The following is a 23,226-nucleotide window of genomic DNA, read 5'->3' on the forward strand; positions in this document are numbered from 1 at the left end:
ACGGAAGCTTCCAGTTCTTATGTGCCCAGGTCTGTCAGCATTTTCCCTTTGTGTCTCAGAGTCGGAGCCTGCTCTCTGCACCCTTAAGATGAGGTTTCTGAAGCCTAGTGCCCTGGGTGAGAATTTTGCCTTATGGCCAGGCTGTACAGTCCTCAAGGGTATCCTTCTCCTCCATAGGACTCCAGGAGATTTCACTGTCTGGTCTGCTTCTCAGAAACGCCCTGAACCTGACCCCTCCTCACCACCTCCTCCCCCAGGGCCAACCACCACTCCCCCAGGGCCAACCACCATCCCCCCCCCCCACCTCTTGGGGCTTCGCTGGTCTCCCTGCCTCCACCTCACCCTCTACCACCACCAGAAAACAGAGTGTGAGCTTTTAAAAATGCCCATCAGCTTTCTTACACCCCATCCCAGTCTGGGGGCTTCTGCACAGTCTTAGAATTAATGTCTCAGCCCCGTACCACACCCATGAGACCCTGAAGGAGATGCCGCCTCCAGAGAGGCCACATTCACGGGTGCCTGAGGATGGAACCCAGACAGGGATGGCCAAGAGCTCCCTACTCACTCGCCAGGAAGGCAAGGGCACCCTGTCATGCCCCCTTCCCACCCCTCAAAAATTAATCGCAGCCAGGGCTTGTCACAGCACAGGCGGGTGTGGGGTAGGGGGTGGATGGGGGTTTATCATCCTATTTCTACCCACTGTCACCCCACCTGTGACAGAAAGAGATGTCAGCACCCCACCCCGTCACCCACCCCTTTTATAGCTGAAGCACTGCGGCTCAGAGAGGGGAAGTGGTTTTTCCACACACACACAGCCAGGTAGAGGCAGGGGCCGGAGGGAGACGTTGGCATTCGACACATTTTAAGCACTTGCGGGGTGAGAAGTGAGGGGTGGGCTGAGCAGGGACCACACTGGAGGAGCTCGGAGGCGGGAGGGGGGCCAGGGCCGGGCCGAGGGAGCCCAATGGGCATTCACAGTCCCTCCGGATCCAAACCGCACCCCCCAGCTGGTTGCCTAACCTAGACCCAGCGCCTCACTGAGTCACCCTTCTGGAATGCCAAGGCCCCCCTGACAGCAGGCCCCCCGACTCCTGCAAAGACAGTGCTGCGTGGTCTGGCGGGGGCCGTTGGCTAATAGAGAGGCTATTAGCATCGCGGGAAGTGGTCAAGGGTTCAACGAGCGATGGGCCATCTGGCCGTGCTGAGGTAAACAATTTACAAGAGACGAATCGGGCCAGCCCACTGTTCTGGTTTTCCTTTCGACAGTGCGATGCGCAATTTCCTTCTCCTCTGCGTGCCTGGTGGAGAGGGACGGTCCCAGGCTCCAGCTCAAGCCCCTCCCTGGGGCAGGGCGGCAGGAAGTCAGATTTTTTTTTCACACCTCTTTTTGCCAGATGGTTAACCCATATGGTAAGGAAAATGGATTTTTCTCCCCAAAGAACAGACTTCCTTTCTAGAATCCTAAACCCCGAATTTCCTGAATCTTCAGCTTCAAATCCATTTCCTGTTGGAAGAAGACCCCTACTGGTCTCCCCCGGTACTGCAGCCCTGCTCTAGCAGCCACAGCCCAGTGCCCACACAAATATGAGAGAGAGGGGCTGGGAGCTTGCCATTCAGAGCGCCGCCGCTGGATTCCCAAGCGTGCAGGATATGTAGGTGGCTTAGCCTGAAGTAAACAGCTTGTGCTGGAATTGTCATCCTGGAGTTTCCAAAAGTGTTGCAAAATATCCCAGGCCTCCCCTGGAGTTTGTGTCCTACAAGCTGTTTATCAATTAATTCCTTCTTTGCCAAACATTCTTGCTCGGGTCTGTTGGGAGATGCATCTCCAGTTTTGTAATGAAATGGCCGGTTTTGTAGCGAAAGACTCCAATTTTGCAATGAAATTTTTGTAATGAAAGAGAGCTTGCTTTACAGAGGATCAGATTACAGAACATGTGGCCGGAACAGGTAGTTCCCTCAAGAACAAAGATTATGCTAAGTTCGGAGCTCATGTAATAAAGAAAAGTGGCATCTAGGGACTAGGATTTGGGGACTCTGTAATAACCGGTGAGATATACATCCACAGAACACGATGAGTAGACATCTTAGAGTCAAAAACCCAAGTTCAAGTCCAGCCTTTCCCTCTTTCTAACCATGGGACTTGGACAAGTCACTTATGCTCTGAGCCTCAGTTTCCTTATTTATAAAATGGAAGCCATTGAAATTACCTTAACGTTACCTCACTTTATAGTGGCGAGGACGTGCGTTTTTCTCCTCCTCAAAAGGAAAAACCAGATGATGATTTATAGCTTTTCCCACTGCTCTGCTCTGCTAAGGTTAGAGACGGGAGGTAGTGTATTCATTTTCTGTGGCTGCTGTAACAAAGACCAGGCACCAGATGGCTTAAAACAACAGAAACGCATGGTCTTCACAGTTCTGGTGGCTGGAAGGCCACGGTCCCTTTAAAGGCTCAAGGAAAGAGCCTTTCCTTGCCTCTTCCAGCTCCTGGTGGTGGCCATTAATCCTTGGGCTTACTTGGCTTGTAGCTGCATCGCTCCAACCTCTGCCTCTGCCGTTACCCAGCGTTCTCCCTGTGTGTCTCTGTCTCCAAAGGTATTTCCCTCTTGTTACAAGGACGCCAGTCGTACTGGATTAAGGCCCACCCTAGTGACCTCATGTTAACTTGATTATACCCGCGAAGACCCTGTATTTCCAAATACAGTCACATTCACAGGTACGAGGGGGCGGGACTTCAACATATGTTGGCGGGGGCACGATTCCGTCAACAACAGGTAGATGACACCTCGTTTAGCCCAGCAGTTTAATGAGGTTTTAGATGTGCCAAAGTGGGCCCCAAGCGTTGGCGGGTAGAATAGGAGAGGCTAGACAGTTGTGAATAAGAAAACACAGAAACGTGCATGTTAATTGACAGCCGGAAAAGAGGATGGCTTGAGGGGAGGGGGAGGGGCAATGCGGGACGGTCTCCAGCGATGAAATTTTAGGGTGGGAATTCTAGAATTCACTTCCAAGTGTGCTCCCCCTAGGTCCCTATTACCCCAGATTCGGTGGACTTTCTTCTTGATGACACCCCGTTTTCCTTCGGCTAGTTTCATTCTTGCCCACCGCTGTCAGTCTGATGGGACTGATGCAGGCCCCACGGTCTCCTCACCAAGGAGAAGCACACGACCTCTGCCAGGCTAAGATGAGGCAGCCTCCTTAGAAAAGGAAACGAGATGGGCGGGAGAGAGAATACGCTGGATTTCGTTCATCTGGCCAGGGCGGGACCCCAGCTAGAATGAATGTCTGCTGTGAGCCTATCTGGGGTTCCCGAGCCCTTGAATCAGGCCCATGTCCAGGCCTGATTCTCTGGATCCATTCAGTAAGCCCTTCACGCCCCCCGCCCAAACCCAGTGGCCTTCCAGGAGACCCCCTCGGCTTAAATGAGCCAGATTCTTTGACACCAGCTCACAACAATTATCTCTAAAGTCCACTCTCCAAGCAGCCTTGTGTCAGTGATACTTCCAGAAGAATGAAAGAGCTGAGCGGTGTCCAGCATGTGATAAAAGGGGGAAAGACAGTAATTTTAGGAGAAGAACGGAGAACTTAAAAAATTAATATATCAGCCAAAGGCGCCTAGAAGAAATGTTAAGCCCCTCGGGAGATGGTGGGGAGAGCAGGGTCCTGCGGAGGATTCTCAGCCTGGTTTAAATATTAAAGGGAGGGGTACCCCACAAGAAGTTCAAAAGATGTGTTCACTCAGGGGCTGCCACTTGGGCATGCAGGTCAAGTCCCGAGTAGAATGCCTGGCACGTGGAGACAGACACAGGACAGGGGGACTGCTACCTGGCACACTGCCCCCTGGAGAGCATGGCCCCTTGCTTTGGGCCGGCGTATCACAGCCTCAGCCAGACCCCTCCCCTGCTGCGGTCTGGGCCACCACCCAGCCGGCCCTTCCTGCACACATGCTAATTTGATACTGTACCCCTCAGGCCTTATTGGTTTTCCTGCTTAATGAGGGTAATGAGGTGAGGTTCACCCAGCCCCGTGGCAACTCCTGTGGACTCTAGTGTTCTGATGACCCAGTGTGGTGAGTTTATAGGGAAACATTCCCTGAGGGCCTAGCTGGCTAGAAACAAAAGCTTCGCCTCTTCAGAGGACTGTAGTGAGGTCTGAGGGTTCTAACGGGAGGCAGGGGTGCTGCGGGCTGGCGATCCGAAAACCTGGGCTTCGGCCCCAGCTGGCTAGCTAGGGGTTTGCCTCACTGTCATGGGTAAAATGGGGATAAAACACGCACCTTGCTGTTGGGATTACAGATATAAAATCAGCCTGAAAACCACGGGCTCTAAGCAGATGAAAGGTGATACCAGCATTACTATAGCCATCATCATCACAATTATGAGAACATCAGGCAGAATATTAAGATGACCCCCAGCAACCTTCGACCTTGAATAATCCTCTCCCGTTTAAGTGTGGGTGGAATATAATGAAATGTGACTCCTCTGATCATGCTCATCCAGGCAAAAGAGTTTTAAAGCATGAGAGGGATTCAGGCGAGGGAGATTTTTTATTTCTGGCTTTAAAGATTGGAAGGCCACGTGGTAAGGGATACTGGAGGCTTCTAGGAGCTGTAAGTGTCCCTGGCTGACAGCTGGTAAGGAAGCGGGACCTTAGTCATAGAGCCACTTACTGCATGACGCTAACGAGGATGCTCTTACAAGTGGATTTGTCCCGGACTCTGCAAACAAGAACTCAGCCTGACCGATATCTCGAATTTCAGCCTCGTGACCCGCTGAGCAGAGACTCCAGCCACACTGTGGCAGACCTAAGCCCTGCAGACCTGGAAGCTCATAAATGGGGACTGCCAGGTTTGTGGTAATTCCTTACAAGACAATAAAAAGCTGATACCCACTCTGAAAGGAAGCCTTCACGTGGAAGGCTCTGACGAGACTCCCGCCTAGAGTAGCTTGGTGGTCAGAGACCAGGCTCACTGGCCATGTGATGTTAGCTGTACCTCCTTTGCCTCCCAGGACCTCAATTTCCTCACCTGTAAAATGGGGACGGAAATTAAATGCGAGTAAAGCATTGAGCAGGGTGTAGCGTAAGGGCACGCAGTGAATGCTCCAGAAACATGAACAGCATACATGTTAATGCTGAGAATCAGCTGACAACTGACAACGGGGAACCTGTGGTCTTCGGAGCCCTGCCCCACACACCAAGGACACGGGGCCGAGCCCTGACCCAGTGTCCTGGGAGTTACAGGCCACCTGGGGAATCGGGACCCTAAAAACTAAGCTCCAACCCTGAGGAACATAGGTGGCATATGCATAATGGTCTTAGTGGGCAAAGATGAGGCCCCAGCGCCCTGAGGTACCCCGCCCCCCACGAAGTCTGCCACAGGCCCAGGTGTAGTTCCTTCTTTGGGACCCCTCTGCACTAACTTTTCCAAGGAGAAATTGTTTTTTTTTTAAGGATTCTGCTGCCAAGCCTCTGTCTCGAACCTGAGGTAAAGGCATTGTCCCTGTGAGGACAGGGAGCAATTGGAAGCCTCGGACACTGCCGGTGGAAACATGAAATGTGGGGGAAGGCGGGTTGGCTGTGCCTCAGATGGGTAAGCACCCAAAGAGAAATGAACACGCGTCCAGGAAACCCTGTACGCAGATGTTCTTGGCGGCGCGATTCATAATAACAAGAAGTAAAAACTACCCCAATGCTATCAGCTGATGGCTAGATGAACAAAATGTGGTGTACGGTGGGATATTACCCAACCAACCGTGTAAAGGAGTCAAGTACTGACATATGGGACAACATGGATGCACTTGCCAACACTAAGCTGAGTGGAAGAAGCCAGACATAAAAGGCCACATAGTATATGATTCCATTTATACGAAAGTCCAGGACGGGCAAATCCAGAGAGACAGGAAGTAGATTAATGGTGGCCCGGGGCTAGGAGCAGAGGAGCAAGAAAGTGACTGCTAATGGGTACAGGGTTTCTTTGGGGGCTGATGAAAATGTTCTGGAATTAGATGGTGATGATGGTTGCTCAACTTTGGGAATATGCCAAAAACCACTGAATCGCATACTTGTAAAGGATGAATTTTTTCTTATATGAGTTATATATAGCTCAATTGTTTTAAGTAGATTTTTTAAAAAGTTTGGACCGGTACCCACTAGCTGCTTGATCTTGCACGGATGGCGTGCTCTGAGTCCCCCGGTGCCTCCTCTGTACGATGGGACCATAACCACAGTACTGCCACATGTGTCTGCTGAGCTCACAGGAGAAAATGCAGGGAAGGAGCGCCTCATAAGCAGAAGTTTCAGAATTCGTCACTGGAAGAGTATAAAGTTGGGGTGGTCTCTCGAGGGTCCGCTCCTCCAGCAGCTCTGCTCCCTGATACGCACACCGCAGGGCTGATTTTCCTCATCTGTCCCTGGCCTCGCCCCTGGCTTCCCCCGTTCCCTCTGCCTGAAGTGCCCTGCATGACCTTTCTTGGCAGGTCCAGAGCCCTCCGCAGCATCTCCTCTGAGCACCTTTCCCGTCCCCAGCAGGGCCAGAACTTACAGGCAGGCACTGAGGGCAGGCTGATGATTCACACTGAGAGCTTTCATCTGCTGAGCTGGGCCCCAAGCAACTGCCGAAGGGTCACTGACATCTTATGTTAGTGTGTCCCAAATTTCATTCATTTGGCACCTTCACGATTTTACCCTTCTTCAAGTACCAGCTGCATCCTAAGTTCCTTAACACTATTGAAATCAACTCGCTTTTCAGAGAATAAGTGTATTTTAAAAGGACACTTGAATATTGGTCGTAAACAAAGAGCCAGCGTCATTTGCCATCGATAACGTAAACAGGAACTGCAAAATAGTCATGCTGAACACAAGACCATGGTCAAGTGCAGGTAGGCACAGCTCCCTGCGAAGCCTCTGTGCTTTCAAGGGGGAGATGAGTGGGCCTCAGCGAGGCACTGAAGACATATTAAGAACAAACGGACTTTCCCATTGGCATCATCACAAGCAAAAGGTCATTGAAAAGGGAGTTCTGTGATCTGGGAGTCACTCGTTTAATGCCTGCACTTCCTAAATCATCTCCCTGCATCTCCTGCGGGTTATGATTTAAATATCACCCCTTCGTGAGACCTCTCCTGGCCCCTCAAGTATGTGGGACACCCCTGCTCCCATTTCCCAGTCTGTCACCAGAGCTGGAATGCAAGCTCTAAGAAGTGGTTTACTGCTAAAGACCCAGCACCCTCGGAGAGTGCACCTAGGAGGCATTCAGTAAATATCTCCTGAATGAATGAATGAATAAATGAATGAATGAATGAATCGTGTATCTCCAGCAGCTTTGTTCTAGCTTACACTAGCTTTGTACCAAATCTTACATTTAAGAGGTGGCCCCAAAAAACAATTGTTGAGTGAGCAAATGAATGAATGAATTCATCATTCAATGAATTTTCGCCTGGAGAGTGACGCTCCCAATTTTTGAGATAACCCAGACCTCGTGTGTATATGTTTTCGAAGTCCCCGATTCTAAATTCTTCCCGCGGATTGTCTCCAGGACTAAAAGAACAGAGCCTTTGCCAAGAAAAGAGGTTGAATTCTCAGGCCTCCAGTTTAGATTAAATAGCGATGGTTTACCAGCAAAAGAGAGTTGGGGAACCCCAAGAATTTGTGGGGAGCTGGAGCTGCAGGGAGAGTATTCCCCGGGGACAAACTCTTCCTTCTCATCCTGCTCGGCACCCCTGGCTCACTGCCGAGTGGGAGAGCCAGTCAGACACACAGGCACACTGTAGTCACTAAGTGACCCTGAGTACATCAAGATGGGCACACTGACGCCAGCCACTCGGCGTGGATCTGGAATGAATCGGGGGGTTGTTAAGATTGCCGACTTAAGCCTCTTCTCACAGGAAAAATATTTATTTCACTGCGCTGTGCTTTTTGGAAAGCTGCGCCTGTAACAGTCTGTATCGATCTAGCAGAGTTCTGGCTACTGCTGGTTTTTGTCTCCTCTCCTGTCCCAAGCAAGGGCCTCGTGTGTGTGCGTGTGTGTGCGTGTGTATGTGTGTGTCCACGATTATTAAACAACCAGCCAGAAGACACAGCCACAAAGATGCCTGCAAGAGGCAATTATCTTTCCTTCCCCTTTTAGTTAATATGTGCCTTTTTTTCCCCTGGTTTGGGAAAAAGAAAATACAGACAAGTAGGAGGAAGAAAAAAAGCTCACTCCTACTTCTTCCAAGGAGCCGTAATTAGCTGTTAGTGCACAGTTCTTTTCATTCCTTTTCTACTCTTTGGAGCCGAAGGGTTTGAATTCCAGCTTTGCCATTTGTTGGCCATGTGATCCTGACTCACATCACCCCTCGGAACCCCTGTTTCCTCGTCTGTGAAATGGAGTAATAACAGGATCTTCCTCTTTGGGTCTTCAGGAGTTGTAAATGAGGGAAAGTTCCTACAGAGCTTAGCAGAGTTTCTGGCACCATAGTAAATGCTCAGTACATGGTACCTATTTTTATAGGATAAAGATATACAATTTTCATTCCTTCTTCTTCATTTAACAGTGTAGCATATACACGTTCCCATTTCACTATTCTCAGAAGCATTTTTAATAACTGCAAAATATCCTATTCCAGAGCTTCACCGACATTATTTTTTTAACTATTCCCTACGGATAGAAATAAAGGTTGCTTCCACACTATTACAAAGATCGCTGTGACGAGCTTCTCTAGACTCACTTCTCGGTCTGCATTCGACGTTCTGTCTTTGGGATGAATTCTCAGAAGTGGAATTATTGAGTCAAATGGTATGAACACTTTCAAGACCCTCAATATATCATATTTAGCACTGTGAGTTGCTTTCCAGAAAGATTACTCAGGGGTTTGTATGAGAGACTCCATCTCACCGTTGAGGATTATTTTATTACCTTTTAGCTGTTGCTAATTCAACAGGCAAAAACATCATCTCATTCTTTAATTTGCATTTTTTAAATTTTCACTCACTATTCTTCTAATACTGCTTTTATTAGCTACAGTTCATTGAGTGTTTACTACATGCCAAGCATGGGCTCAGGGCTCTCTGTAAAATATCTTCATCACATTCTGGGTAAGAGGTGAAAGCAGGGGCTGGAACAGACATTCGTACACCCATGTTCACAGCAGCATAATGCATAAAAGCCAAAAGGTAGAAGCCACCAAAGTGTCACTGACAGATGGATGGGGAAACAAAGTGTAGTATACGCATACAACGGAATATTATTCAGCCTTAAAATAGAAAGAAATTCTGACACATACTATAAGATGGATGAACCTTGAAGACATTATGCTGAGTGAAATAAACCAGTCGCAAAAGGACAAATATTATATGGCTCCACTTATATGAGGTGCCTACAATAGTCAAATCCATAGAGACAGAAATTAGAATGTTGGCTGGCAGGGGCTGGGGGGTCGGGGGCGGTGGGAGTTAGTGTTTAATGAGCACAGAGTTTTAGTGGGGAAGATGAAAATCTCCTGGAGATGGATGGTGGTGATGATTGCGCAACAGTGTGAACAGACTCGAACACACAAAACTGTATATTTTTGAGTGGTTAAAATGGTAAATTTAATATTATGTATATTTTACCACAATAAAAAAAAAATCTTAATCTTCATGACATCTTTTGGAGTAGATGTTATTATTACCCTCCTCCCTTTTTCAAAAGATGATAAAACTACTGCTCAGAGAGGTTAAACACATCCCCGGAGTCACACAGCTTATAAATAGTAGAGACAGGCGTAGACACAGGCGTCAGAGGGAAAATTCAACCAAACTCGGGGTAGCACATAGAGCTGGCAAGTATACAGTGCCAAACGAAGCTGCTGGCCCCCAAAGTTCACAGTTTAGTTCTAAATTTATTCTCTAATCTTCTTGTGGGTTCTAAATATGGCCAAACAAGTTCTTCCAGCCTAATCAATGACGTGGGTACATTGTTTTGAAGATCAAACCTTTTTCCTGGTATGAAAGTAATAAAATAATGCAGAGCTTGTTTGGAGAAATAGTCTTGCTGCCTGTTCGCAGGCCATCTGAGAATGATCCCAGGCGGATGGCGAACACATGTGGTTGTTGACTGATTTCTCGGGGGCACATTTCCTAAACCCAAGTCTGAATTTCTCTTCCTGAATGAACCAGAAAACGGAGCCTCGGGAAATAACTAGGCAAAGAATTCTAACCTGACCCAAACTTAAAATTTTCCTAAAGTTACTAATTAAGAACAAGACAGGATCCTTTAGGTAGTGTCCAGGCCAGGGAGGCATTGCAAGGTGTTTGGGGACTCACAGGCTGAGGTCCCCACTTCTCTGGGAAGGTATTCGGATGGCTGACTGGTCCATGACCCCTTCTCAGACATGCTGCCCCCACAGAGGCAGAGTGGACACGTGACCCTCGTGATCTGGCCACTGGTGATGGAACAAGCCCTGGATGCTGGACCCAGGAGAGACCATCCATTTACTGGTCAGAAACATGTAACTTCTGGGGCTTGGCTGCAAAGGATGAGCCTGGAAGTCAGAGTCCCTCCCTTGGGGATGCAAATCAAGAGACACAGAAGGACATTCCAGTTGGTGCAGATACTTGAGCTGAAGGGTCATAGATTTTTGGAGTTGGAATGGCCGTTTTGGGGGCACAGCACACAGATGTACATGGAAGAGGGGCAGGTACCGTGGCACTCTGTACCCCAGTGATAAGGTTAAGTGTCTGGGACAAACTTCATCTGAAATCTATCCTATCGCTGGACTTTTCAAATTCGTTTTATTAGATTGTCTGGGTTTTGGTGTGAGAAACATCTCTATAACCTTGCAATGCATCCCTTTTTTTACCTGAAATTGTTAGATTTACAATCCCCAGAACCCAAACAGACCACATCAAAGCAGGCAGAAGCCCTGTGGGAGAGTTTAGGATTCAGAGCAGTGTCCCCATGCATCCCAGTGACAAGTCCCCCTGTCCAGGTCTGAGGCACTTGGAGCTTAGGAGTTTGCTGCAGGAACACGCTGTCCTCACAGTGACCCCTGCTCTGCCTCAGAACCGCTGTCATCAGAATCGCACTGGAGGTTGGACAAAGGGTGAAGCTAGGAACTCCTGAGGCGGAAGGGCAGGTCAGGGGCCTGGGAGAGACGGGGCAGGCTGCCACTAGGGCAGAAATATGTCTTCCGTTTTCCCTGGGCCCTTGTAGCACAGCTGTTGTCCACAGAGAGTTTAGCTGACGATGGGGACGAACAGCATTCACTCAACAGGCAGTGAGTGACCCAGGGCTGAGGGCACCGCTGGGGGTAAACCGAGTCTCCTCAAGGCGAAGAGGCTTAGCCGTGAGCGGAGGCTCTGGGATTTGAACCTGTGTCTGATGAGCTCCGAGTGTGCCAGCTTTTCCGATACACTGCAGGGAAGCTCTGCCAGCTGCAGGCCTTCGCCGTGGCCACAAATGCCCTCACGTTTCCCTTCCAGCTGGCTCTGCAATCAGCAGCCCCTCCAGACATCCCTCGGAGGCCGCGAGGAGCCGACTGCTGATGAGAAAAGGATTAGCCGCTAGCTCGACTCTCCCTCCAGCCTCTGCCAGACCCACCGGAGGCGTGGGTGTGTCTGGCCTACCTGGGAGCATCTGCTTTTGTCCTCAGACGGGGCTGCCTTGAGTAGAACCAGATCCCCTGAAGAAGGGGGAAGCCAAGAAGAATTAAAAGTAAATTTCCAAAAGGAAATAAATGAGCAATAATTGGCCACATCTGTGAAATCGAGTGCTCGTTAAGAGCCAGGTACCGGGCCTGGGTTTGAGCCTGAGTGGTGGACGTCCAGGTGCCGCCACAATGGTTGCAATGCCACCCCCACCCCTGAGCCTATAGGCATCCAGGCCCGGCACCCCTAAGCGTTTCTCCATCTAGGGTCCACCCAGGACCCTCCTCTCGGAGGCCCCAGCACTGAGCCTTCCACCGTTCAGTTCCTGACATTTCTCAGGAGCCCGCAGGGGAGTCAGCAGAACCGGAACCGAGACACAGATGCCAGTCCCGGTCCCTCGCTCACAGGCCGTGTGACTTGGGGTAAGTCAAGGCTCCTTTCTGAGCCTCAGTGTTCTCACCTGTACGATGGCGGGGAGGGGGGCGGGGTCTGTGCCAGACCAGTTTTCAAAGTGCTGACTGCACCTGTTTGTGGGCCGTGAGCTCAGTTGAGAGTCACGACAGTTCCTCGTATTCTGCCGCCTCCATGGTGATGTGTTCCCAAGCGCATGCCCCCTCCTTCCTGGGGGCCGCCCCGTGCTTCTCCGATGTCACCCGGCACCTTGCTCAGAGCCGCTGCTGGGAGCAACGTGCTCAACACTTCTTAAGTGACTCACAGACCCTGCCCTGTTCTCCACTGTGTCTGCCAGCCCGTGCGTGCGGCTCAGGCGGAACCGGGGCCAGGCAGCCCGGACTTGGGCCCGGCTCTGCCCGTGCTCGAGTGTGGCCACGGGCGGCCCCGCCCCACCTCTCCAAGCCTCCATTCACAGGGAATGAAACGATTGCATCTACTTCAGAGGATTGTCTTGAGAATTCGAATTACGATAATGCACGCAAAGCCCTTCGCTTTGTGAGAGGCACGGGGCGAGCCCAATGGCAGCCACCGAAACGACAGGATCCTCGAGGTCCAGGACACCCTCCGTGCTGTCCTACAGCCAGTCGGCTGGTCTCTGGTGCCTAGCTCCCGCCTGATCAAGCTGGGAGAATGATAACTACGAAGGGACTAACGCTCTGCTTCCTGGCTTCCTTCGGCTGCTTGCCAGCCATCCGCTCGCCCCTCCGAGTCAGCCCTGACCCCCACCCCCAGAAGGGAATCACTTCGGCATCGCCACCCCCACATGAGAATGCATGTTTGGTAGAGCACGTTACCGGGTTTTATTGTATTTTAAGGTAAGGCACCCAAAGCCCCCTGAGATCTCAGCGGATGGACAAATGGTTTGGCTGGTGGGCCCCCGGGCGTCATCCTGCCTCTGTGTCCGCGGTAGCCGCTCTGGCGACACTCTGAGCAAGAGCTGGGTTAGCGGCTGAGTTTCTGGCTTTCCTCTGACCTCAAATCTACTTTTTTTCCCATGGGCAGCAGCTGTCTGGAGTGGAAACCTCCACTGAGGGACAGACCTCTCAAGGGTCAAACCAAGCAGAATCCCAGAGGAAAGGAAGCTGGCCGAGGGTCGGGAGGATTTGGTCTCTGAGATCCTGCAGACGCTGGGCCGATCACGCCAGCTCTCCGGGCTTCGGCTTCCGAATCTCCATCGGCTTAGAACAGAAATTGCGAATAGATTTGGCTCACGTTCTAACACTGATGGGTAGATACGGGTTGCTTCCGGCGGCGCAGCGTTGAGGTGGATTCTGAGGCTATTTGGGCTCGCTAGGAGAGGGTGCCGTCATTGATGGACAGTCCGCGGTGAATTGAATGATGGGGAGGAACGTTTTGTTGGGCATCTTGTATTTGCCACCCAACCCAGATGCTCCGTACACATCTTCAAAGCTTGAAATGGCTCAGAGTCTTAAGATCTCGTTGGACCAAACAAAACTTGAGATCTCTCTTTCGATTTGACCTTTTTTTTTTTAAGATCACCCCAGAAGTCTCATGGTAAGTGACTCTTACCACTTCTCAGCGCACACCATTGAGGCCCATACAGATCACCACATCTCACACCCCTGTGACTGGTTCAGACGAGGCAATCCCCTCCAGGCCTGGTCACTGAATCATCCCTAAGACCCCCCCCACCCCCAGCTACCCCACCAGATCCAGCCACATTCGAAGCTAAACCCAGTCCTAGACTTTTAAATTCTGTGAGCCTATACATGTTTTTTTCTTTTCTTTTCTTTTTCACTTAGGCCAGTATGAATCAGGGTTTTGTCACTTGTAACTCAAAGAGTCCTAATACACACAGATACTTTCTTTTCGCCAGTCAGACCCAGAATGGGGACCAAAGAAGGATTTGGCTAATATGATCGTGAGAACATCTGGGGCTTTGTTTTGTTTTCTTCGATCTAGCCAAGACGAGAGGCTTGGAATGCAGAGAAAGGACACCAGTTTCTTGGGGTCTCTGGGATAGGAAGGCCTCTGCTTTGGATGAGTAGAGTCAAAAGGGGGGCAGTTTGCCTGGAATATCCCTCTATTCCCGCCAAAACGAAGCTTTCATGAATGCTTTCTCCTTAGCTTCTTGTGGTGCTGAATCTGGTTTGGTTAAAGTTTGTTTAAAAACGTTGGCATAATGTATAAATACCATTGGGAGGGAATATTAACCGTCACCCAGCAAAGCAAACGTCCCTGCACACCCATGTCCTCCAGTCAAATGGGCTGGAACCCCCCACCCTGTCCCAGAGGAAACATCCCTGCCTTGTCCCAGAACACTTCAAAATTGGGTTTCTACTTTAAGTTCTTAACGCACCCTCAGCTTACGGGCCTGGCTCCATGCTGAGGGGAGGGCCTGGACCATGACACAGGACTAACAGCTCTGGGCACTGCAGGAGTCTGGCTTCTGAAGTTTTTTCGGAGGGCACGTTCTTCTCTGCCCCCACCCAGGAACCCGAGCGGCACGGCAGCAGTGGGAAGACAGTGAAGGCTGTGGAGACAAACAGACCTGGGGACAAATCCTAGCTTGCCTCATTCTCGCTGTGTCCTCGTGGACAAGTAGCTTAACCTCTCTGAGCCTCAGTTTCCCTTTCTGTAAAATGGGGATAATCACGATACCCGGTGTGCAGGGCTGGTTCTGAGAATTCGATGCTGCGATGCTTTCGCCGCCCCCGACCTAGTACATGGTGGTTCTCCTGGTAGTATTCATGTTATTCTCATCTCGACGGGCTTAGAGGGGCGGGAAGGAAGGAGGGTGGAGGAGAGAGAGTGGGAAGGGTGTCTGGGACGCCCTCACACCTCTGCTTCATTCCGCCATGAGGGGTCTGACTCGTCCTCCTTAGACACCCTCTTTTGAGACTCGGCCTATTCAGCATGCTGGGTCCAGCTCTGGAGAACTGTCTGCTTCGTCCTTTCCGAGGACAGATTGATCTCTTTCTTCCCCAGGTGGGGAAACTGAGGCTGGGCCTCCACCCGGGTCCCAGAGCCTGTTGACAGAGACTCTGACCACCCAGTCTCTGGGACTTGGTCATAGCGGCCTGGCCAGACTGTGACAATCGCCGCATGCCCACGTGGCTCTGCTTGGACCTCCGTCGGCACAGTTAGCGCAACTGTGACTCGTTAAGTGTGTGATCATTTCCGTAACAGGTCATAGTTTGAAAAATATGACATACCTTCCTCTTTGCCTTTCTGGGTGAACAGCCCTCCCCGCCGGGTCCTCAGACAGCCACCTGCCTGGGAAAGTTTGTGTTGCTACGGAGGGATGCACAGCAGGGCCGCAGCGACACGCAGCTCCCCGCATCCGAATAGATTTTTCACGGGACAGTAGACTTAAGAACCACCACTGTGGAAAAACGCTTTTTAGAAGAGTCCTTTAGCTCTCGGTTAATGTGGCGAAGTCATAGAACTTTCCCAAACCCTTGAGCAAATAGAGGTCTCCCTCCAGCCGTGAGCCCTGGGGTGCTCTCTGGGGCAGAAGGAGCCCATGCATAGAAGAAGGGAGGACGCTGCTTCACGTAGGACCAGGCCACGTAGGTGGGTGGTGGGCGGTGGTGAAGAGTATGGACTCAGGGCCACCTGGGTTCAAATCCCAGCTCTGCCACTTACTAGCGGTGTCTCCGCGAGCAAGTTATTGGCTTCTCTGTGCCTCGCTCTCCCTACCTGTAAACCGGAACTGAGAGAACTTCCTCACAGATGTGCCCTGAGTGCTCAATATGTTAATACGTGAGCTGCTTAGAATGGACTTTGGTGTATAACAGGCATTCTACGTGTCCACTGCTTCCATTTATGCGTGTTTTTTTTTAATATAAGTTGAGTCAGCTCCAAAGGCGGGGTCTGCACTGACCCTCCATCGGCTAGAGGAGGAGGCTGCATTGAGACCACCACCCACCATTTAGGGTGGGGACCCTGGAGATGCAGCGGGTTGAAAGGAAGGAAGCTCTGACATTCTGCTTTCCCTGGCTACACAGGGTGCCCCGCAGGGCCGACTGACTGCAGCAGGGGCTGGTGGTGACCGCCTAGGCAGGGGGCCAGATGCAGTGGAGATGAGGGGTGTCTGAAGCAAGGTAGAGACAAGTGAGCCAGGCGGGGTTCCAGGCGCCGAGCTCTTCCAGGCGCCAGCAGCAGGCACAAATGCCAGGAAGGCAAGCATCGACTGAGCAACAGACATGGCCGCAGACTCTGCCTCGTCCCCACCACCATCATCACACAGACCCTCATGATGCCACCTAGAGAGGGGCCGAGGCGGGAACAGAGAGAAAGCTGAGCTGAGCGTTACCTAAAGGCCTAACGTACCAGATCAGATTAAATTGACCAGATTACACTAAATCTGGTGTTTTAAATCTTGCTGCTCTAGGACTGAGATTTGTGAGAAAGCCCAGATCAGTTACAGGAAATAAAGGAAAGACATTTTTCTCTGCATACGCATGTGATAGAATAAGTGGGCGGCCCCGCGTCGGTCACCAGAGGGACGTCCCTGTGCGTGGGAACCACGCATGCTCTCAGCACTGTCTGAAACGCAGTAGGTGCTCGGCGGACATCCATGGAAAAAAATCTGACTCTGAGCGGTAGCGGACCGGGACCACTCTCCGGGACTGGGAAGAATTCTATTCTTGGCTTCCTCAGACCCACTTGGGTTCAAACCCTGGCTCAGCCCTTGTGTGGGCTGCTTCTGACGTGTCCCTGGAGAGCCCATCTCCTCTTAAGTTTGAGTGGACTCAGTGACTTGCTTCTAAGGAATAGAATGTGGCAAAAGTGATAGAATGTCATCCCCAAGATCAGGTTTTAAAAGACAGTGACTCAGCTCTCTCCACACACACACACGCGCACCTTATCGACCTGTTCGCTTTGACACAGCAGGCTGCCATGCTGCAGTGATCCACGTGGCCAGGAGCTGAGGCCTCCAGCCAACAGCCAGAGAGGGGTGAGGCCCTCAGTCCAAGGACCCACAAGGAGCTAAATCCTGTCCACACCACTGAGGGAACCTGGAAGTGGATCCTGCCCTAGCTGGACCTCGGGATGACTAGTGCCCCTCTGGCATCTTGAAGTGAGAGACCCTGAAGCAGAGGACCCAGCCAAACCACACCTAGACTCCCAACACGCAGAAACGTGAAATCATAAACATATGCCGTTTGAAGTTGCTAAGTTTTGGGGTCGTGCGTCATGCAGCCGCTGGTAACTGACACAGCCCCTCAGTAACTCGGCACCCGTGGACCAGTAACGTAACTTCATCTACAGAGGGGCATGATAATCGCATTGCTCCTCTTGATAGTTTCATTGTGAGGACCAAGAACGTGAATGAATGAAGGACTGGGAGCACGGGTTGGAGCAGTGAGAAAATCACAGGATCGGGAAAGAAAACCCGAAGGGCGAGTGGGAATGAACCGGGCCCCTCACCGACCAGCCGCCACAAGGCCCAGCGCCCGCTCGTACCCCTCAGACGGTCGCTCACCGAGGTGCAGCCCCACCTCCGTCCCCGCTTCACCAGCCAGTTCCTCCTGGGGCTCCCAAGGACCAGTGCTCAGAGCTGCCAGGACGCTCAGCGTCCTTTGTCACCCTCGCACTAGGTTCTGCTGTCCCTTCTGCATGGATTATGTTCCCCATGGGGCTGCCACTGCCCAAAAGCTGGCCGGGCTTGGCGCCACGGAGGCAGACGAGCTGACAGTAGCAGCACCTGAAAGCTCCAGAAACTGACGCTTGCGGGAGAGCCACAGCCAGCTAGCATGAGCACCACAGCCTGGCCGCAGTTCCCAGGCAGTCAGTCCTGGGGTGACAGGGACAAAAGGGGAGGGGTCAGATGTCAGCCTTCACATGGGAACATGTCAGACTCCACGGCAGGAGAACAGACTGTAGACCAAGACATGCATCACAGGACCTGGGGGCCTTACCAAGGCTGTGTGATCCCCAAACCTGAGCTGGACTCACTGTGCTGCCCACCTCCAAACCAGGCTTGACTGCCATGGAGGCGCACATCTGTGCCCCATCTCGTCCGGGGCTGAAGCCACCTGGGCAGAAGGGCCACAGGGCCACATGGCCATCGTCTGTCCTTTCCTCCTAAGCTGGAGAATGTGATGTTCACACACCTGGAGACTGGTAGGTAGCACACAGGCAACTCACCTGCAGCAGGTAAAGGTTCGGGGGTGACCCCAAGCTCCCTCCTGAGTCCTCTCCACTCCAATTGATCCCACAGCTTCTTGGATGCTGGCCACACAGGCCGCCTAAGCTGGGCGACAACCACTGATACTGGTCTCTCAGTTGCCCTGAGGGCCAGGGACTAGGAGCGGACTCCTGCCCCATGTGCATCGGGCAAGTTAGGAGCCTGGCCCTCGGCCCGCGGCCCACAGCCGGAAGACCCTAGTGCCGCTCTCTCTTATCCCAGCTTTGGCTTTTCTCGATACACCACCGACAGCACACCCTATCACCACCGTGACAACAGCGGTCAGCATAAATGAGCGCTCACTCTGTGCCACCAGCTCAGGGAATCCCCGCAAACCTCTGCTACAACGTGGGTCACGTCGTAATTCGTATTTTACACAGAGGCTGGCCAGGGCCCTGCAGTTCAGTGGAGGAGGCAGGATTTGAACCCAGGCAGTCTGCTTTGAGGGTAGCACTCTCTGTGATGTGGCTGGCTCCTACCACTGGCCAGCCACCCCCAGCAAGGCTCTGCAAGCTGGCTTTGTCCTTCGGGAACCCCTGATCCCCCAGAGGCCACCAACCCACTCACTGGCCGGCTCTCCCTGCTGACAGAGCAATTATTTCTTGGCTCCAAAGCCACAGCTGTTGGAAACTACAACCCTTCCTTCCTGACCCCGAGCTCATGGCTCCGAGAGGCTCCTAACGCTCGTGTCCCCCATTAGCCACAGCAAGTGCCTTCCACGGCCGCGACCCGAGCGTGTTAAATGTAAACTGCCATATGTCATGTGGCAGTACGCTCATGTGTCGCTGTCAGGCCCCATTCTGGCCCCTTGCTGTCATCCCGTGAGGGCTTTGGCCAGCCCTGGCCCAAGAAGTCAGGGTTTACAGACGTGACAGAGTGAGTGACTTTGCGAGCATGTAATAGCATTGTCTTGATGTTAAATAAACCACACCTTAATGGAAGATATTTCAGTTTGTAGCCCCAAGTCAAGACTCTTAAAATGTTAGCAGGTGTCAGAGATGAAATGCGTGCCTCCAACACGCTCACACACACATGGGGCCACGCAGCTTCCTACCCACAGGACGGCCTGAGCACCAGGGTACAACACAACCTCAGGCTCGCTACTCTGAAGACAAGATTCCTTTTCTCTCTTTTATAGCCTCTTTGGGACAGATACATCTGGAGAGAGATGTGGGCCATGACAGAGTATGTCTCTGATGGCTGGGATACTGAGATGTAAATGTGGCGACTCTAAGCCCTCGGGATGGGATCGGAGGGTCCTGAAGCCTTGCCAGCTTTGGAGTCAGAAAGGAAAGGCTTTGAACTCCAGATTTGCTCTTTACCGGCTGTGCGATCTTGGGCAAGGCGGTTCACCTCTCTGGGCCTCAAACAGAGGTAATCACAGAACCCACCTCAGAGGGCTAAATGGGAGAAGAAAAGAAGGGAGCTGAGCAGCGCGCCCGCACACAGCATGCGCTGAGAAATCCTGCACGCAGAGGAGCGTACAGACGCTAATATTTGTTAGGTGGCGTCGTGACTTGAAGTGTCCCCCAAACGTGCATGTCTCTCCAGAGTCTGAGAGTATGTGTGACCTTCTTTGCACATAGAGTCTTTGCAGATGTAATTAGTTAAGATGAGGTCATCCTGGACTAGAGTGGCCCTGAATCCAATGACTGGTGTCCTTATAAGAGGAGGGGAGGACACGCAGAAGGCCGTGTGAAGGCAGGGAATACCTGCTCATTCATTTGCTCACTCGTTCTGGGCAAGTCCAGCAGCCGACTGGGCAGGGATGTGGACCAGCATCCGTGGTGCAGGGAGCCCTCTGGCCCATTCGATCCCCTCGCACAATTCCTAAGGAATGACCTCATCTGGAGTTTTTGCAATTGCTGCCACTAAACAGTGGCAAAATATAGGTAAAACCACCCTCACGATGCAACCCAGCAGCAAAGATCCCCAGCTGGGGGGTCAGGAGTGTTTTTCCACCAGGAAACCAAACAGTTCATCTGAGTTCCTTCACCCTTTGTCCCAAGATGCAAAAAATGTCAGAAATATGCAAGGATTCCAGTCACAGAGGGACACTGGATCTCGCCCCCGCGGTCCATTTCCTGCACGGGCTGAGGGTCAGGGTGCAGACCACTGCCCTGAGAGTCAGGACGAGTGGGTCGGCTCCTGCTGGGCTTCGTGCTTGCCGTGGGGCGCAGGGGGAAGGCTCCCCTCTCTGGGCCCCAGTTTTCTTATCTGTAAACTGGGGGTGACAAAGCCCGCTCCACCACTTCATAGTTTTAAGCTGGTGGAGATGACAGCCGCAGGTCATGTAGGACTGATGTCCTCTCCTCTCCCTCAGGGGTCAGCAACATGAGAACCAGGCCCCTCTCTCAGCGCCTCCCCAGACCCTGCTCTGTAACAAGCAGACTGGCCCTTGCGGTCAACCCACTTGTATTCACCAAGCACGAACTGCATGCACGACACCAGGCCAGGCTCTGGGAGGACATTTACAATGGTGGACATCGATGATTAGCCACATCGGCGCTAGCCACCAACCACAGAGCATTTGCTAGATCCAAAGCATTATGTGCTTTGCCTTGTTAAGTTCTCGAAACAGACCTGCAAGATATGTATTCCCATTTTTGAGAAAAAACTCAGTTCAGAGAGAGTAACTTGCCCAAGGCCACATGGTGGGGTTGAACACCCTTTAAATTCTACTTCCAGTCTATGGCCATGCTGCCCTGAACAAGCCCGATCCCGTCTGACCTCGGAAGCTAAGCAGGGTCGGGCCTGGTTAGTGTTTGGATGGGAGACCACCTAGGAAGACCAGGTGCTGTAGGCGTAAAAAAATAAAATAAATAAATAAACACAAATAAATAAATTCTGCTTCCAGAGCAGATACTGCTGCCCATAAGAACTCACAGCCCAACGGGCAGCGGGTGAAACCCAGACGCTCCCACAGATGTGACATTCCTAACATGAGCTTAGATTTCTCGTGCCCGACACAGGGCCAAATGATTCATACATGTTACATCGCTGGGATCCCGAGAAACCTCCCTGAGAAGGTACCATTATCAGTATCCTATTCATGCAGATGAGGACGCAGAGGGTCAGCCAAGGTGCCCTGGCTGGTGGTATGTCAAGAAGTCAGTCCAAGGACCGAAATCTGGCCTTCCTGACTCCACAGCTAAGGTTTTGTTACCAACCCGCCACCCCTTCCAAAATGTAGCTGGATACCACTGGTGCTATATCCGTGCAGAGACAGACAAGGATATTGGAGCAAAGATCCTAGAGGGCTTCCTGGAGGAAGAAGATGGCAAAGAATGGGCACAACCTAGGTGTGGCACAGATTTCCTCTCTCCAGACCACCTCCAGGCAAGGAACCTGGGAGCTAGAGGGCTCCCCGCCCACACACTGTAGGACCTCACTCCCCCAAGGGACTCAGGAGGAATCTGTCTTGCCTCCCCCGCTCCCCCACTCTGCCATACGGGCCTGTCTGCATGCCAGGCCAGGGCTGGTCCTTTGCCCGCACACCTCTCCTCATTCTGCAGGCCCCAGGAACAAAGGTCCAGAGCCAAGTTGTCGTGGGGTTCACATACCTTAGCGGAGGGCTGGGCACACAAGCCATGGGGTATTCCATAGAGCACTATTTGCAGTCACAAAAGAATGGAACCGATCACACGTCCATCGACAGGAGACTGGGTGAAGATACTCTGGCACAGCCACCCATGACTCAAGTGTCAGCGGAGGAAGGGTGGAGGGTCATGAGCAAATACTAAAAGCTGATATTTGCAAAGGACTTTACACATGGTCAGAGCCTTTTCCAAGTGTATTAACCCACTTACTCCTTACATCAATCTCATGAGGAGGGACCATGATCGTCACTTTAAAATGAGGAAACTGAGGCAGCAAGAGATCGAGCCCCTGGCTCGCGGCTATAAACGGTGAAGGTGGGATTTGGTGCAGGCAGCGGACACCAGAGTCACACTAGGAAGCCCTCTGCCACAAGGCCTCCCAGCCGCTGCATCTCGCCAAGGGCCCCCCGGCCAGGAGCACCCCAGATCCTGGGGAAGAAGAAAACAAGACAGACAACCTTGAATGCTTTCCACCTCACACTGGCCTGGGGGAGCAGGTGCCATTGACCAGGCCCAACTGAAACAGACTGTGATAACTCAGAGGCTGTGGTAGCCAATTTCTCTCTCCAGTCAATTACGACCTGCGGGGCCCACTGATTATTTTTATTGCCTTTCCTGGAGTCATGACAAGGAAAACAAAACGATCGACAGGACCCCTTTCATCACCAACAGCCGGGTTTCTCAGGGGTGGAGGAAGCAAAGAAAAATCACTTTTTTCCCTACTTTGAGCTAATCAACAGAACTCAAGGCCGAGCGGCCAGAGCGTTGGTGTTGAGAAAAGCTATTCTCAAGCAGAACTAATTGGCAACAGAACTGGAATTTTATTCCCCCTGAAAAAGTCTAAACATGCTTTATCCCTGGGAATTACCCTTCAGAATAGATATTCCAGACACGTCGTGTGCGACTGCCCGGGCGCGGCCGTCAGCCTCTCGTGGACAAGGCCAAAGGCAGCCTGTGCTGGTCACCACTCAGGAAGAAGGTCATGAAGGTCAACGGCCCAAACCAGCCCACCCTGGAGTGGACGTGGCTTTCCTGTTGCCCAGCAGACACAGCAGTTGGCTTTGGGGGCCACCGCGCCCTGATTAAGACACAATTTGGGTGCATCCTCGTGGGCTCTGGGAATCGCCCTGGCAGGCGCATGCCCATGAGCATGTTCCAGAGCTTTCGGGAATATTCGTACAACCCCACCGGAAACGACAAGGCACGAGAAAAACATTTAAGGAGCCTTCTGGACGAGAGAGCTCTTGCCATTTTCGGGGTGCAGAGAGAGGATAAGCGCAAAATTCAAGATAGGAGCTAGTATAGTGAGAGCAGCACATAAGCAGATATGAATAACCGCCAGAGAGCTCGTTCTCGGGTGGGTGGCGGGTATTCGGGTGTTTTCTTATTTTATAAACAGATATAGTGAGATGT

The 23,226-nt window shown here is 51.8% G+C and overlaps 1 protein-coding gene and 1 pseudogene across 1 annotated transcript in view; one reads left to right on the forward strand and one right to left on the reverse strand.

Moving 5' to 3' along the window:
* The window catches only part of RIPOR3 (RIPOR family member 3), a 61,762-nt gene that overhangs the window by 33,130 nt on the left and 5,406 nt on the right, over nucleotides 1-23,226 (reverse strand).
* On the forward strand, nucleotides 20,902-21,020 carry LOC112471067 (annotated as a pseudogene).

The sequence above is a fragment of the Pteropus alecto genome, unplaced genomic scaffold (genome assembly GCF_000325575.1).
Source record: "Pteropus alecto unplaced genomic scaffold, ASM32557v1 scaffold45, whole genome shotgun sequence".
In the NCBI taxonomy this organism is placed as follows: domain Eukaryota; kingdom Metazoa; phylum Chordata; class Mammalia; order Chiroptera; family Pteropodidae; genus Pteropus; species Pteropus alecto.